This window comes from Podarcis tiliguerta (assembly GCF_965153285.1).
Source record: "Podarcis tiliguerta genome assembly, chromosome: 1".
Taxonomy (NCBI): domain Eukaryota; kingdom Metazoa; phylum Chordata; class Lepidosauria; order Squamata; family Lacertidae; genus Podarcis; species Podarcis tiliguerta.
The window spans coordinates 94,512,030-94,530,585 of record NC_139534.1 but is presented as its reverse complement, the minus strand read 5'-3'; the positions used below and the strand labels follow the sequence as shown (position 1 = coordinate 94,530,585).

At 43.0% G+C, this 18,556-nt stretch overlaps 1 long non-coding RNA gene across 1 annotated transcript in view; it reads left to right on the top strand.

Annotated features, from left to right (window-relative positions):
* The first annotated feature begins 419 nt into the window (after positions 1-419).
* Positions 420-18,556, top strand: part of LOC310682600 — a 31,788-nt gene continuing 13,651 nt past the window's right edge. The window contains exon 1 of the long non-coding RNA XR_014514041.1: positions 420-451. This is a non-coding gene — a long non-coding RNA (uncharacterized lncRNA). The remainder of the gene's footprint in view (positions 452-18,556) is intronic.

Here is an 18,556-nt window from a genome sequence, read left to right as displayed (position 1 = left end):
GTATGAACCATCAATGGACCAGAGAGAGCTATGGAGAGGAACATAAGGATGAAAAAGATGAATAGCTTTGAAACAGAGTCTCTGCTAATGAGATGACAAAAACATACCCTTTGCATATTTTGTGGGTTTTGGTTTTGATATTCTACTTATGTCAAATATATGTAATTTTCAACCCTCATTTTATGAATTCATATACTATTCTGTTTCCTGTGTGGTTAGTAAGCATGCCAAAATTGACACTGTAGAAGTCTTGGAGATTTTCACGTCCAAGACATATTTTCGGGGGATGGGATTTCTAAATCTGGCTTCTTCATTTTAGAAGATACCAACGGATATTTGGCTCAGATGCTTTCCAAGTTGGGGTGTCTACCACAAAAGATCAACAGGCAAACAGAAAAGTGTAGTCATATTTTTGGAAACTCGGGTTTGCTCCACCTAAAAGGCAAAAAAGGTAATGACTTTAGCAGATTTAAATCAAATGCTGCTGGTCAAACGTATACAAACTATTTCCTATTAGAAATATTTTCTAGTTGGCTAAGCTTCTCCAAGTTTTATTGAAAAAAGGGGGAATTGGATTGCTCATTTTATATCAAAAGTGGGGGGGGGAGCATACTTCAAAATCAATAGAGGGATCCTGAGATATGTTATTGCTCAGTAAAACGTGGTGTGTCAAATAAATATACTTTATTATAGGACATCTCATTTTGAAATATCCATTGTAATTGTTCAGTACTAGCAAATCATAAATCATCCTTGATACCAGTTAATCTGAACCAGATATATGTCTGGAGCAGTATTGAAGCATGTACATGTTATGAAGAAGATGAGATTTGCCCTTGGTTGAAGCAGGAGATGCTGAAGAAGGCAAGAAGCCAACGTCAAAGTCAGGAAGGTAAATCCAGATGATCACTAAATAAGAAAGGCAGTACAACCATGAGTGAGGACAGGTGGAGGCTATATGCATCAATGGAAATAGGTGCAGGAATGCTGTGTTCAAATAGGCAGGAGCAGTGGTCAAAAGAGTGGGTGGGGCTAATGGGTCTAGCATACTGGATAGTCATAGTGCCATCTTATGTAGTGTTATGAGTTTGGGGAAGTAGGCTATATGCCAAACCTCTCTAATCCCTAGATCCACCAAGTGCTAAAAGCTAATCAAGCCTTCTAATTCCAAAAATTGCCAAGCTAGCTTCCTGGTGAGGTGGTGGTGGATTAAGGGGGTCGGTGTGAGACTGCTAATGGGTGGGCCCCCTCCCTGAGCAGAGAATGCCAGAGTTGGAATAAAGTTTTGCAGTGATGGGACCTAGAAGTAAAACAGCAAGCTGGAGAGGAAGAGCAATGTTTGAGAGCAATATTTCATTTCTGTTTGAATCCAAGGCTGTGGCTATGGGAGAAGCGAGACGCTTTTTGCAGATGGACTAATAATACAGACTTAGCTTCAGGGTTGTTGCAAGGATTACAACTAGATAATGTGTATGAACACTTTGAGAAGTTGAAAACATTGTGCAAATACTAGGCATTAAAAACATGGGTATATTTACTGTAGTGAAAGTAGAGATGATAATGATGATGATGCAGATTTAGGGGGGGGGAAATATTAAAGCCAACATTACCGCTAAATATTTGCCACTGGCAACTTTGAGCTGAGTAAATGCAAATAGTATATCTCAGTCTTTGCAACCAAATGCCTGGCATGCCCTCCCTTGGGTAATTCATGAGGTGAAGACAGTAATGACTTAAAAATATACCTGTTTACCCAAGCTTTCCTGGACTCTGACTCTTTATTTGTATTGTTTTGTTTTGTAGACTACCCAGTTTTATTTGAGATATAGGGTTGTTTTTCATTTTCATCTTATTTTAAGGAAATTTTATTGAATGTTGTGATGTGTGTGTTTAACTGCTTAAGGATTTTTATTATATTAAGCATTGCTGTGATAAGGATGTAATCAACAAACAACTCATTTACAGAAGATTCCAATGAGGGCAACAAGACTTCCCCTGCTCTCAGGAGAACCCCCAGAAAAGAACAGGTGGGGAGGAGAGGGGAGATTGTTCTGTGAAATGCTTGCGCTGATAGAATGACCTTCTTAGCACGGCTTTGGGGGTGGGGAATCTATATTTAATAAATAAATACAGTACATAATAAGTTTCATGAGTAAATAGATAAGATGATTTCAGTTCTCTCTTCCTTAAGAATCCTAAAGTTGTAACCCTAAACACACTAGACAGTAAGTTCCGATGAAGTTTGTGGGGCATACTTCTGAGTATAAACAGGATTTTGCTGTCAAGGTATTACTACCTCTTTAAATGTCTCTAAAGTACACACATGCATACGCACACAATTTAAATCAGCAGGTGATCAGCTGTCCCACCACTGGTGAAATTAATAATAGAAATCATCGTCGTCGTCGTCTATTCATACCCAGTCTTTTTACCTGACAGGACTCAAGGCAATTTACAGATAAAAACAAGAACAATTGAAAACAGAAAATGGGACCAGCAGTCTATAACATAAAGGACTGTACAGTAAGACATCTGTATCAAATGAAGTGGGGGGTGGGCAGAATTCTTATATTTCTATCTGCAGAAAAGACAAAGGCTAGGAAACAGTGATGCAGACTCTGCAAATACACCTTAATTTGACTGTAACTTTGAAGTGGCTGTAGCTTTGAAGCCATTTCCTCCCAAGAGTCTGCTCTGCTAACCATGTGACATGGCTCTCGCCTTGAAAGTCTATCAAGTTACATAATCCATCTAGCACATTCCTCACCATTCCTGTTTTTAATGACCTAGACCGGATTCAACCCAATGGCCTTCGTAAACATTCCTGCGGCTTTCTGTCACTTGCAGTATCGAGTTAGGAGCGTGTGTTTTGTGTTTGCTTCTGCACTATTAAATAATGCAGCGGGACATGAAGATGTTTCACATATTTATGGCTTTTTCGTTACCTTCCCGGTTCAGATTCCTTTTGCACATGGTGCCAGTGGGTGAGTGACTTCGCCACATCCATTCTAAAATTCATTTTCCACTATACTGCTGTAACCTTTAACCTGTCAAGAAAAAACTCTTGTTGATCAAAAGACACAAACATTTAAAGGGTCATGTGATGTCCTGGAATTCCCCCTCCCCACCCCCTAGTTCTGTCAATGTCTCTCAGTTATTTCGCCAAATTTCTGCTAAAAACCTAGCCAGCACCTGTCTTTCCTGATTAGTTTTTTAAAAGAAAGAAAAGAGATGGAGAATGCAGGTAGACCTGGAGACACCTGATCTGATTTTTTTGAGGGTAACCAACAATCTGATACCTGTGAGAAGCAGGGCACATCAGTGTGATCTGCAGGTGGCTTTTGCAGTATCAGCACATCTCTAATATTACTGGAGATTTTTGTGCGTGTGAAGAAAAGAAATACATTAACAAGGCCTGTATTGGACAAAAGACATGGGATACAATGGATCTGTCAAGTTAATCCACTATTCTGTCCTCCTTATCCCCTGACGGTAACTAATATCCCTTACAACGTTAAAGCAATTTGCCATTTGTAGCCCTAAAGAGGCAAGCATCTTCTTTCCCTTCTTTGTTATAGCGACCACTGTTCATAGATCTAGAAAACTGCGGCAAAGATTCCACTGAAAACTCACTTTGAGGCCTTCCCTGGAAATAGGGGTGGAGAAGACATTTGGACCTGTTCATATTTAAATGCGGACCTACCAAATTTTGTACTTTCTGAAACAATATGAAAACCAAAACACAGCTCTCCTTTGAAAGGAACATTTCTCTGAATTTTGCAATTCTGTTCTCCAACCAAATAATGTGTACAAAAATGTGCCCGTTTGCGGAAGTGTGCATAAAAATGCATTTATGAGCAAAAATAACTTTTAAAATGTGTTCCTTTGGGAGACATTGCGTGCAAAAATGTACATCTTGTGGAAAATATGGACTAAAACAATTGCAAACTGATGCAGGAGTGTGGAGAACTGAGGACTGGAAAAATGAGAAACCACCATTGACATATTTGTCCATCCCTAACTATAAATAAGCAGAATTTAAAAGGACAGCATGTTAATGTGACCATCTGGCTTACAGTTCTATTGTGTGGTTGTTGGGCAGGGGGAGGGGCAAAGAGTCTTGACTTACAATAGACCCCATTACAAAACATATCAGTTAAAGGGCACATTCCCACTTTGTATGATTGCAATAAAACATGGCATGGAGGAAAAAAGCAGTTTGGTGAGTTGTCTTGGTGCTATTTTCATAGGAGAGTTTTGAACCCCACAAGTACTTTAATGCTCTGTTAAAATGCTTAGCTTGACATCTAAAAATCATTACGGCTTCTCATGTTTTTAAAACCATTTTAGATACTATTGACACTTTCTTAAGAAAGAATTGCAGCTTCAGTTATGCCCTGAGTGTGTATTGGTGGGAAAGAGGGGTGCTAATATTCTTGACTGTCATTTTTCAGAAAGGCCCAGAAGAGGATGAAGGTTCCATGGATTATTACAAAGAGTAATAAATATTCGGTGAACCATTTTTTTTTTTTAAGCCTAAAGAGCTCTGGTTTACAGAAATGTGGTCTGTTGCATGTTACTACTCAAAATAACATAAAACCAGGCAAGATGGTTTTATATTCAAGCTGCCGTTCTTAAGTAGCAGCGGAAAAGAAGGAGCACTCATGTGCTTCTCAACCAGTGAAGGAGTGGGTGCCATTCAAGTGGTACAACCATAGAGGCACTCTACCTATGGAAAGGTCTGTGTTAGCCTGCAAATGCTGATTACATCAGCCACTCAACTGCCAAATAGTAGAGTTCTATGCAAGTACAGTGGTACCTCGGGTTACAGACGTTTCAGGTTACAGACGCTTCAGGTTACAGACTCTGCTAACCCAGAAATAGTACCTCAGGTTAAGAACTTTACTTCAGGATGAGAACAGAAATCGCACACCAGCGGCGTGGCAGCAGCAGGAGGCCTCATTAGCTAAAATGGTACCTCAAGTTAAGAACAGTTTCAGGTTAAGAATGGACCTCCAGAACAAATTAAGTTCTTAACCCGAGGTACAGGGTTGCAGTGTTTGGACTACTGTGGTGAGTTTATTAGACTGTAAAACTGTAAGCTGGGACAGTTGTGAATTTCATTTCTTGGAAAGCACTTACTATACATTAAATGATAAATGATAAAAACAATGAGGAAGCAATCCAGATGGAGAGGAAGAGGCGTGAGAGGTGGAATTAAAGAGCCATACATTTATGGGAGGGGGTGCCACATAACAACACCCCACTTTCAAGAACATATGTGTCTGGAATATGCCCAGGGTTTGTTTGTTTTTTACAGTTGTTCCAAATCCACAATGATTTCTTCTCAATCAATTTATATTTTATTCCTCATCCTCTTCCAGAGGAGGTCCATGGATCCAAAAGCTTTTCTGCATAGCCAATTCTCCACAGCTCTTAACATACTTAAGATTCCTTCAGCTTTGCTCAACCCAACTCTGTACCGCATCCATTTAAGATGATCTTTGTATTGTTCATTCTTGGCAAAAGTAGAGCCCAGTCCATCTGCCTTATGTTGGGGGTGCAGTGCACAAGGCACCATTCTGTTGCATTATAATCTGGTGGTTAGGACTTCGAAGCTGAGAGGCAAACCAGCAGTTCAGCATGCTCAGGCAGGGCTAAAATGCAAAATATTCATGGCTAGGTCACAATTTCTACTGACCAACAGTTTGGCATCAAAAGGTAGAATTCAAAGCTAGCTCCAGCCTACCTGTGAGGCAGAAATTAGGAGAACTAGGGAAGGCCTGTTGCTCAGTGGTAGAACATCTGCTTTTCATGCAGAAAGTCCCAGGTTCATTCGCCACTACCTACAGTATAGTTAGGCCCAAGAGTGAACCCATAAGAAATCCTGAAGAGTCACTGACAGTCAGTGTCAACAATGCTGAGCTAGATGGGCCAATGGCCTGACTGCACCCTATGTTCCTGTAATGTTTTCCCATTCTCACTATCTCAGCCACATCCCACAATTCTCCTGGTCAAACCTGCCTCTTCTGTTCTTGTTAAAAGTGAAAATCCGGACACAAAAGTGGTTGAGGTGTTGTTGTTTTTTGCATGTTTGTTTTGGGCCGAAGTTGTTGAGCGTTGCAAAATCTCAAAAAAAGAAAGAGAAGAAGACCTTTTGAGCTGTTTTCAAGGAAATTCGCCAAATTCTACACATCCAACATGGGTTGCCAATACGTCCAGATTTTCCCAGACATTTCAGCGATTTCCGCCCAGACTCCGTTTCTGACGGCCAAATCCAGGCTATGTCCGGGAAATTCCGGTCATATGGCAACCTTAATTTAACCCAACTTCATGCAGGAAATAGTTTCTCTTCAGTGAAAGCTGTTTTTTAAAATAATAATTAAAAAATCCCTCCGAGTAGGAAGAAAAATAAGTATAGTAGCCCAGGGTTGATTTACTCTCCTTCCTATTTGGGGGAACATGTCAGGAGAAGCAGGAAGTCTTTGAATCTAGTGGATCCAAGTATCCCTCAATCTGTGTCTTGGTGCATCCCCTTTGCCTTGTCAGTTGTCAGAGTAAGCGTGTTCTCATTAAAGGAGAGCACGTGTTGCGGATGGGGCCAGACAAAGCACCCCAGGGTTAACAGGCAGGCTAGTTTCAAAGGGATGGAACTGGATTGGTGGTTGGTGTTACTGGGGTAAATTTGATGTTGCCAATTTAGGGGTGGGATCAGAGCTTATTTAAACAAGGTGCACAGCATTTTCCTTTCTCTTTCGCTGTGGGCACCGGATCACCCGCCCGGCCTCCCTTGATTGGGCTTGCGCTTTGACCTTGCTATTGCCTGTCTAGGGGTCGCCTGCATTGGTGCGGGGGCCTGGTAGGAATTTACCTTTTGGCTGATTAGTGCGTGCCAATTGGGTTTTGCCTACTGCGTAGCAAATCGTCACAACTTGTAAGGTTGGCGGTTAGGCATTGGTTAAAATTGGTTGGTGGAGGGGTGCGGATTGGCTGTGCCTACCCCTCCAATGCTGCTGCTGCACGGGAATTCCATTAAAGGAATTCAGGGGCTTACCATCCCCCTCGTCCAAACCCTTGGTGCAGGGTGCGGGCCGCGTAAGCTCCTGGGAGCAGGCAGGGATGGTACTGAGGGTCTGAACGGCGCAGCTCCAGTAATCCCTGGGTCCTGTTCCTCCACACTGGCTCCCGCCGGAGTCCGGGAGTCAGTGCTGTCCCCCAAGGCGGGGGGGACAGCTAGTCATAACCAATGCCTAAGCAACCACTCACAATTTGTATGATAATAAAGTTGTGGCCAAAATTATGCCAAAAACCGTAAACAAAAATGATGTGTGAAGTGTGAGTTATTGGGTTAGGGTGTTTTGGGGGACCTCAGCACGCAACTGACAGTCAGGAGCACCAAGGCCATTTTTTCCATGCTGACTGGGAAGGTGCTTCAGTTAAGAGAACTCCGTATGTGAAGGTGGAGCTTCTTCTCTACTTGCAGAGCAGAAGATCTGCAAAACCCTACCATGACTAGGATGCCCTCCCACATACCGTAAGATTGTGCCCCAAGTGAGTGAGAAATAGTTCTTTTTTTATTGGAACGCGTGCTGAAGCAAATATGCCGAAGAGGGAAATTCTGGATTTATTGTTAATTTCTATCAGAATGGGTTTTTCCCTTTTGCACTTGGGTTTACCGTTTTGAATTCCAGCTGGATAAAGTGTTCTTTTTGTCTACTTTCCATTATGTGTGGTGTATACCTTTTCAAATGTCAAATCCCGCAGACATCAGTGGTTTTATGCAGTTGCGGACAAAGTTACTGTTGTAAGAATCAAAATATTCAACATGATCTTTGTATGGAAGTCTAGTGGTTAATTAATGAACTGATTCTTTTTGCAGCCCGAAACCTCCTGGATCGGCATGTTTTTAAAACCCAACTTTTCATATGTGTCAGGGGTTCAGGAGCAGAGGCACAAGAAAGGGAGGAAATAGAGAGCGAGGGGGAGGAGTACGAAGGTAATGTTAGCGAGGACAGCGGTCCGAGGTCTCCGAGTCTTTCCAGCGAATCGGAAGATTCACAGAAAGGGGCCCCCATGGTCAGGGCGAGGGGGGCGCCGAGGGGGACACCCCAGGAAGAAGGGGCCAGAGGGGACTCAGAAAGCAGCAGTTGGAAATCAGGACCAGCGTCTACACCAGAGTGCAGTAGGGGGGAGGAGTCCCAGGCATCGGGATCAGGAGGCGCACTGCCAGCGGAAGGACATGAGGCAGGATTGGCCACGCCTCCATCGGGGAGCGAGGAAACGGTCAAGAGGAAGGTCGAAGGCTGCGCGCGCGCGCCAAGTTCAAATGTACAAGAGGGCAGCACAGTTGGCAGCCCGGATAGGGAGCCAGGTCCCAAAGCCCGCCGGAAAGAGCGGGAGGAGTCAGGGGGGTCAGCGTCTGCGTCAGAAGAATCCAGGAAGGAAGGGACCCCGGGGGGTAACAGGACCCAGAGGAGAAAGGAGAGACGGAAGAGGTGGAGTAAGGCTAGAGTCTTAAACTGGTGTACAGGGAGCGGAGATTCAGATGGAGCTTCGCCGGTCTAACCCTAGACGTAGAGCTGGAGCGCTACGGCTTGAAACTGGAAACTGTTCTTGAATAAAGACTTTTGTTCATTACTACCGGCTAGCGTTGGTCCTCTGTGAGCTGGGACCTGGAGCCAGCTCTGACAATATGTATATTTAAATGCATGTTTAAATATCAGTTTCTATTTTGCACAGCGTTTCTGAGCATGTGCTGTTGAACACTTTTTAGGGGAGGCCTTTAAACTAAACATGGAAAGGACTGAGCCTGCATGCCCAGGGACACTGGCAATGGGGCTTTCTGTACAGACCTCTACCCTATCCCCATTTCACGCCCTTGCATATGTAGTCCAATGCCTGAACCAGGCTTATGTTATATAGCATTGTGATGTCATTACATTAATTGCATAATCCCTCAATGACTAGGACAAGGGTGAATTTCAATGCACTGCTGACTTTCCTTTGGCCTATAGTGCTTGGCTGCTTCCAACATCACATCAGGTTGGGGTGCTTGCTTCCCTCCCTTGCCAGGCCTTTCCCAGGAGGGAGGGAGGAAGAGATCTGGGGTACTAGAGAAAAAGAGGGGTGTGCTCAGAAAAATAGAGCAGCAGATAGCAGAGGAAGAGGGGTGGGTTGGGAGAAAGAGAGCAGGAAAGAGAGAGAGGAGAGAGAGTTGTGGGAAATTATAGGCAGATGGAGGGATGTGGTCAAAAAGAGAGAGGCAGGGTGAGCGTGTGAGAAGAGTTATGAAGGTGTGGATCAGCCAACCCAATTTGTACTTTCAAAGGCATTCCTCAATGGAATGCATATGTTGATGAGCTGTGTCCTGTCTCTGCTTCATGCCTCTGACAAATTCTTTTCCAGGCAATAGCTTTGAACAACCCAGTGATGCCATATTCAGCAATATTTCTGGCAAAGCAGCCCTGGAGGCCCACTCTGCACCAGCCGGTCACTTCACACAACATAACCCTGTACTAGCACAGTGTCAATTGTGCATAAAGGTCATGGCCCCAAATCAAAAAGATGTGATCAATACAGTTAGACAGAGCAGTAGAAAAATGGTGTTGAATGGACAGGGCGTTACCATTCCATTTTCTGTTGTCATTTTCATAATCCACAAGAGTTCTTACCGCACTCACTGCCCTGAAACAATGCAAAAAGGAAGTATTGGGCAACAGGAGAAAAGAAAGATTTGTGAGCTCTGTTCCAAGTCATTTCATAATGTTTCTCTTGGATCAGTTTGAAACAAATGGGAATGTCTATGCCTCTGTTATTATTACTTCATACACCACTTTCTGTGGAACCCGTAGAAAAAAAAACATTATTAATCAACATTGGGGGGGGGTCGCAAATCAAGTCTTTCTGAGATGCGCAAATTGCAGCAGCACCACAGGCCTTGGAGGTTGGCACTTTCAACATAATCCACACTTCTTGGCACCCTCATTGCTAGCAGTTACAAGAAAGGTACGTTTTCAATATACAGTAGTACCTTGTTTTGCGACCGGGATTCGTTCCGGAGCCCTGATCGCTGGCCGAAAAGGACGCTGGACAAAATGCTGCATCTGCGCATGTGTGCGGAGCAGTTTGCGCTTCTGCGCATGTGCGAAGCACGATTTAGCGCTTCTGCGCATGCGTGAGCAGCAAACCCAGAAGTAACCCGTTCCGGTACTTCTGGGTTTGCCATGGACGTTCGATGGAATGGGTGCTCGACAAGGTGGGAGCTCGACGAGGTACCACTGTATGTGATATTAGTCAAGCTTTGCAACTCCAGGCTAGCCTCAAAAAGCCAGTTCTAGACATTAGTCCCTGTTTGGTCTGCAGTATGAAGACGTGTTTGCCCAGCAGAATACAATTATTTTTTTTTAAAAATAATTTTAATCATGCCTAGAATGTAGCACCTTATGGCTTGTTCCTAATACTGTGGTGAAGTTTTCAAGCTGTGGAGTCAAGCACAGAGCAAAAAGTAGCAAGAGGACTTTTTGAGCAGTGTAATGTGTCATGGCTTCAGCATGGTCCATTATAGCACAGGAATCAACTTGTGTATTATAAAACACTAGCAGCCTTGTTCCCGGCATTGCTCAGGGATTCTCAGAAACAACAAAAAAACAGAAAAATCACCTCAGTTTTGAAATCAGGGTTAAAATCAGGGCAGTTTTTGAAAGGATCAGTCCACCCTTTTGATTCAAAATAGTAGCCAACTGTATCTAAACCTAGGCAAAAGCCTGCTCCATGATCTCAGGAACTATAATGTAAAATTTGGTTATGGTATCTTGAGGTGCCCAAATGAGTGCAAAGAAACAAGCAGCTTCTCAAGATATATGGTTCATAATTGGAGCTCTTGCCTGGGTCTGTAATCTATAGAAATCTCTAACCAGCCTTGACATGAATGTGTTTGTGGCTCTGTTGCTCTTAAACAGATAAAAATTGAGCTGACATACTTGGCTCATAAAGATTGTTCCATCAGTGCAAGCATTTCTCCTTGCCCAGTAGAGCAATTGTCCCTCTCCTTCCCCTGCACACTGTTCTTGAAGGTCAGATTTTGGGGAGCTAGAGTGGGGTGCAATTGAAGGAGGGGGGAGGCCCCACTGCGCTTCCCTCCTTGCACTGGCTTCCACTTGCGGAACAGGCCACTTGAATCCCACCCAATACATTTGTCTAAGCAATGGAAGCAACGTAATATTTAGTTTGATGGTGGGTTTCTGTTTTAAGTTTGCACAGTTCTTGATCTTATTTCTTTGCTGATTTTCATTTTCACATAAAATTAAAAACACAAACAGAGAAAAAGCATGTCCAACTGTTTTATTTTGATTTGGGGGATTCATTTTTGCTAACCTGAAAGCCAGCTTGAATCTACATAAATCAACCAAGAACTACAAAACCACAGTAAACAGTCAAAGGACTGTAAATGGCAAATTAACAAAATACTGACAATGCAGTAGGGGGACCCAGTAAACACAAAGAAGCAGGGCCAGTAAATATAGAAGACACCCTGCTTTGCTTCCTTTTCCCATTGTCATTTCTTCATTCCTCATTCTCAGGCCACATCCTCTCTAGCATGATTATCAACCTGTCTTATACTGAGTCAGACCATTGGTCCACCTAGAACAGTGCTGTTTATTCTAGCTGGCAGCTGCTCTTCAGGGTTTTAGGCAGAGAGAACTTTCACATTACCAGTGGCCTGATTCTTTCAGCTGGAGATGTTAGGAATTCAATTTGCTGTATGTAAAGCATTTGCTTTTCTAAAGAGCTGTAGCCCTCAGAGCAGACGGTCTATATATGTCAGAGAATGAGGTATCAGGATGGACTCTCCCACTTCAGAGGGGAGGGGATGTCATGTTGCTGAATGCTCCTCTGCAGTAAGACAAACAAACAAACTTCCAGAAAATAGAAAACAGCATGGCAGGCAAAGAACTGCTGTGTTTCTTTTCTATTTGCTAGAGAGTTTGGGAAAGTGGAAGAGGAGAGTTGAAAACCATAATCCACCAGCTGTTGTCTGAAGTGGTACAATCCAGCCTAATCCCTCAACATTCTTTTGCCTTATTTATTTGGAAGAGAAGCCTCTTCCAGGCCTATGGTGTGAGTGGAGAACCATTCAATAAAGGACTGGTTGTTGTAGCAGCAACAGTAGAAGTAGTAGAAATACTAGGATGTTTATTTGCTTAACATGTGATCATTGCTAAAAGGGCTTATCTTGATGTATTTTAATAGTGTTTAATTGTACAGTACAATATTATGCCGTGAATCACTGAATGACTATATAACATGGTTTAGCCATATATGCCAAGGCAAATTTGGAACTATGTGCTCTGGCCTGATCATGTCGGTTATTTTATTTTCTCTGCGGCACTTGAAACTTGATAGGTTTCCAAACACGAATTGAAAAGTTTCTTCTGCCACTTTATGAAAGCGCAGTTTCTGGCTTTCCAGTTGGCACAAAGCTGTTGTTTGCCTCCTAATCTGTAGTTTGTAGAAATTACGGGAGTCAGAAGGAAATTCAGCAAAAAGCACTTCTTTCCCTGCCTGTAACAGTTGACTAGACTCTTATCATAACTTTTTGCTTACAGTACTGTACTATGGCATTCTCCTTAGTCTACAATTCAGGGTAAATGAAAGATAAATGAAAACAGAGCTCGTAGATACCAAATGCCACAGCCTAGGCCATCAGCAGCAGCACTTCTGGATTACCATTCCCTTGACAAAATACACCAAAACTCTGTCATATATTTTTGCAACAATTCATTATTTTACACATTACAGTGGTACCTCATGTTAAGAGCTTAATTCGTTCCGGAGGTCGGTACTTAACCTGAAACTGTTCTTAACCTGAAGCACCACTTTAGCTAATGGGGCCTCCCGCTGCCGCCGCGCCACCTGCACACAATTTCTGTTCTCATCCTGAAGCAAAGTTCTTAACCTGAAGCACTATTTCTGGGTTAGCAGAGTCTGTAACCTGAAGTGTATGTAACCTGAAGCGTATGTAACCTGAGGTACCACTGTACCTAATACCTCTCCCCCCCAAAAAAAAATGACCCCTGAATTTTTGAATTTTATTTACATTGATGCTGCATTTTATGTTGTATTTTATGCTGTTTTTAATTTTAAAACATTTTAATTAATGTTTTATATTTGCTGTTAGCCGCCCTGAGCCCGGTTTTTAAACCAGGAAGGGCGGGGTATAAATAATTTATTATTATTATTATTATTATTATTAAAGTCGAATGTAGTTTCATGAGTAATATCTCACTTCCCATAATGGATTTGGGCTCCAAATCACGCACCTAGGAATACATTACCATAGCAACATAGATTCTCTACAAGAGGGATGAGGAGTCTGTGGCTCTCCAGAGGTTCTTGCTCCAAAAGTCAGGGATGATTACTAGAGGGCCATAGGTTCCCCATAAAAGAATGAGGGACGATAGTTCCCTCCCCAGCCCTTGTGCAGCTGGGCCATGCATCACCCTGTTAAACTGATGCTTCTGTGGGCATCCAGGTAATGTGAAACAGGGGGACTGCCCTCTGCACTCCCTAAATGACATCTGTTTCTGGCACATTCATAAGAACACCAGAAGGGCTCTGCTGGATCAGTCCAATGGCATCCTGTACTCACAGTGGCCAACCAGATGTCTGCAGGAAACACAAGCAGGATCATCATCATCATCATCATCATCATTTTATTTGTATGCTGCCTTCCCATAGTTAAAACAATGCTCAAGGCAGCTACAACATGACAAGATTTACATAATGATCAACATAACAAAAGTCATAAACAATAAACACATCAAAAAGTACACAACCAAATAAAAAACAATTTCCACATAAATCATAAAATCTACATCTAAGAATACAGCATTAATATCAATCACAATTTAAAATGGCATAGATAAAAAAATAAAAACAATTTAAAAACAAACAGAAAACAAAAATGGAGCCCTCTCTGTTAGAATTCCTGCTCAATGATTGCAGCCATGGGATTGTTGTCTATCACATGGTGGTGTATGTTTTGACTCCACAGAGTGGGAAGTGACGGAGACAGGATGTTTGTATTACCGTGTTCCGTGAAGTGGGACTATTGTCTTTTGTTCTTTCTCTCTTTGCTGCCTGATGCTAGAGAGAGAGGGAGCCATGTTGGAATGCTCCGTGTGTGTTTATATGTAAATAAAGTAGATTAGCCAAAATGCTGAGTTGCTGAGGTCTGTCACACAAGCTGTTGAAGACTCTGTGGATCCCTAAGTGTGCTGATGTCTGTTGGCATCTGTCGCTGTTCTGAAGCTCCTGAACAAAAGACCAGGAGGGAGAGAACATGCCAGTCAGGCATGTGTTTCTGCCAGGGTCCTACTCGAGTGTAGGACGAGCTCCTGACACCCTCTGCCCAGCAGCAGCAGCAGTCCTTTATGGAGCCTGTCAGGCCCCGCCCCAAGCCAGGTGGAGAGAAGCAGGGCAGGGCCCTTCAGACTCCCAGCAGGTCAGGCCTCCATAAAGAACTGTGACAGTCCTCCATAAAGGATGTGAGCACAAGAGCACAGAAGCATTACAGCCTCCAACTGCAGAGGTAGGGCATAGCCATCGTGGATAGTATCCACCACTAGCCTTCTCCTCCATGAATTTTTTTGCGGTATGCTGGAAGCTTTCCCTGTGTAAAAACACCTCCATACATTAAGGAATGGTGACACGGTCTAAATGAGTGATCAGTGCAGAGCTCTCTTCCTGTGTGCTGATTGCCCTCCCGGATTCTGACATGTTATTTGACTTGTAACCATCTTTTGGCATCTGCTCTTATTTGATAATGACTGAAAGTCTTCCTGATGCAGGAATGTTCTAAAAGTTAAAGTCTGCCTAAAGGTCTATGTTATTGCATTTTGAAATGCTGAAGAAGAAGAAAATTCTCCATCTTAAAAAGATGCCACCCAGATTCCTTCGCATTTGTCTGTCTGCAGGAAGGATGAGAAACCTGTGGTCCTCCAGATGTCATCTCCCATCAGCCCCAGCCAGCATGGCCAATGGTCAGCGATTAGGACAATTGAGTCCAATAACTTCTGGAGGGTTCCCTATTCCTGGTCTGCATTTTTGTAATAAGCACAGTATCCTAATAAAAATAGTTACTGTGCATCTTTCTGCCTACAGGGCGAATTCACTTTTAAATTTACATTGGCACACTCCTTGATTGGGGGGGGGGGAAATAGCAACAAAGGAAATATATTGAAGTCTATTAAGAATTATTACATTTTTTAGGGAAAACAGTTCCAAGTATTGCACATAAAATCGCTCTTTGTTCCTTGCCAATCTTTGTCTGTAGAGCATTGTTGTCTTATCCACCCTCTTCAGAAAGAATTCAGGAGAGAGAGAAAATTGGCCTCTCTGAACTTTCCCTCACTTGTTGTCTTTCTTTCAGCTGCAACTCTCCATGTGACGGATCCTGTGTCATAAATGCTGGCATAAGGATGCTATAAAAGGCAGCTGGGCTACTTTGAGAAAACATCTGGCAACCCCCTCCCCCCAAGACCTTTTCTTAAAGAAAGAGGAGGATTGGGATCTTATCTGAGAGCCGTTGTGGAACAGAGGATTGTGTGTTGTTGGTGTTGGACTAGGACCAGGGAGACCTGGGTTCAAATTCCTTCTCAGCCTTGAAGTGTACTGAGTGGCCTTGAACTCTTTGCCAAAAGAAGAGACCAAATATAAACAGGAGAAACTGCAGCTGCCCCAGTGATGAGCCACCCTCTACACAGTCAAGCAAATAGTGCTTCAGGTTATGAGAGGTGCATGTCTCTCTCTCCCAAACCAATATACCATGGGTAGGGAAACTAAGGCCCAGGAGCTGGATCAGGCCCAATTGCCTTCTCAATCTGGCCCATGGATGGTCCGAGAATCAGCATGTTTTTACATGAGTAGAATGTGTCCTTTTATTTAAAATGCATCTCTGGGTTATTGTGGGGCATAGGAATTTGTTCATTCCCCCCCCCCAAAAAAAATATAGTCTGGCCCCCCACAAGTTCTGAGGGACAGTGGACCAGCCCCCTGCTGAAAAAGGTTGCTTACCCCTGCAATATACCTTTGAATTTTTCTCCCATTTCAATACTTTACTCTCTCAGGGGAGTCTCCCTAGCTCCCTGCAATTCCAAACAATTAGTGGGAGTGCTGTAACTCAGTAACGCTTTGCATACAGAAGTTCCCATGTTCAACCCCTCGCATTGCCAAGTCTGGGAAATGCCTGTCTGAAAAACACAGCCCCTACCAATCAGGATAGTCCAACCTTCCCCAACCTGGTGCCCACCTGATGGTTTGGACCATGATTCCCATTGAGTTTAGTATTGGCCATGCTGATTAGGGCCATAGCTGTCAACGTTTCCCTTTTTTAAAGGGAAATTCCCTTATTTCGAATAAGATTCCTCACAAGACAAGGGAAAAGTTGACAGCTATGGTTAGGGCTGATGAGAACTGTTGTTCAACACATCTGCAGGGCTTCAGATTGGGAAGGCTCGTGAAGACATTATTGAGCTAGCAATGGTCCAAAGTAGTATAGGACAGTTTCCTATGTTTGTAGCATCAACAGTGGTGGTAATTACAACTTAGAGATCCTTTGCAGCTGAAGACCATTGGAAGATCTGCCATACAGAGAGCAAGACAGGATTTTCTGTCCCAAAAACTGTTTGAGATTTTAAATACTGACATATATTAGGGGTGGTCCAAGCTAGCAATATCTATAACAGAGGTGGGAAAGCTCAGGCCTGGAGGTCAAATGTGCCCCCTAAGCCATCTGTGTCAGGCCCTCTCTCCAGGCCACACCCCTCACTGGATGTGCTTTGAACTCCCAAATGCTTTTGTTTCCAGACTGGAATTTGTCTTTGATAATGCTTGCCTGGAGGAGAGTATATGAGTGTATGTAGGAACCAGCCTACTGCACAGTGGTCAAATTTACAGTTGTTGCTCTTCTCACTTTCATGTCTGGTCCAGCCCACAACCCTTGGAAGCTTGCCCATAAGAGAGTTGGAATGAAGAAGTTAGTTATTGATATGAGCTTTCGTGTGTATGCACACGTCTTCAGACGAAAACTCATACCAATAACTAACTTAGTTGGTCTCTAGGGTGCTACTGGAAGGATTTTTTAAATTTTTTTATTTTATTTGTTTTATTTTGTTTCGACTATGGCAGACCAATACAGCTACCTACCTGTAAGAGGATATTCAGAGAGACTAGCACAGTCCCAAGAGGTTTAGCGGGGGAAATTTAATACAGAGTTTGAGGAGAAGTTTCTTTCAACAGCAGGAGTTTGACATTATCATACCTACAACCATCTATATCTGATATTGGCGGGAAGGTAAACTGTGTTTCTGTGAGCTCTGGTTTCTGTCATGGTGTTCCATTGCGCCAGAAGCGGTTCAGTCATGCTGGCCTCATGACCCAGAAAGCTGTCTGTGGACAAACACCGGCTCCCTCGGCCTGAAAGCGAGATGAACGCCACACCGCATTGTCGCCTTTGACTGGCCTTAACCGTCCAGAGGTCCTTTACCTTTACCTTTTTTCATATCCGACAGTATCTGATAGTAGACATTTAGTAGCGGTCAGATTTGAAAGTATCTGCTTTACAGTGGATTTGAAGATATCCAAACAATGATCAATATTTGACATGAGACATGCAGAAGCAGCCAGTATTGTAGTTTACAGTATCTCCTTTTCAAATTTTTCTCAATTTATTTTCCCTTAACCAAGCGGTCGTTATTCTGCGGGGAACACCAAGTTATCATGTGGGAAAATTAAAGGCCGTCCTCTGGCATTTTTGTATGCCTCTTCAAAAATGAGGGAGAGGTGGTTACTAGGGAATCAAGAGTACACAAACATAGACACAGGGACTGTCACATGAAAGCAGGAACAGCTCAATAGAAGTGGCTCTGGGATATGTCTACTTGTGAGTGTGACTGCTTGGTTCATCCCCAAGGGAAGCCGAATTGTCTGCCTGAGGGAAACGATAAATGCCAGCACTAAATTAAGAACATTAGGAGACTGGAGAAACAATATTTAACCATTCCTGTGTAGAACTCAGCAAAAAGAAGCCAAACTTCCCCAAAGGCTGGTTGAAAGCACATTCCTGGTGATAAGCTGATTTGGATTCATTTCTTTTTTCCCCAAGTACAGTTATTTTTAATAATCACAGGTTGAACAGTCTTGTGTCTTTAAAAATGGGAACAAACTAGATTATAGAGAATAAGCGATTTGCCACAGTACCAATGACTTATTTCTAGGCTGTGTATCAGAATGATATTCAAATGGAGAAATAATAAAATAAATTTTAAATTTTCCCCTACTGGAATCACAAACAAACTTGTGTCCTGTGATGCTTCTAGATTTCGTATCTGATGCACCAGCAGGATTTCTGCAATCCTTCAGATATCTCTTGAGGGACTCTGTCAATCATCAAGCACTTGAATGACACTATTGCGCAAGGATTTTTTTCAGTGCCAGATTCTGGTACCTGTCTTGAGGATGCTCAAAGCAACTGAGCAAATTCTTAAGAAAAGCTATT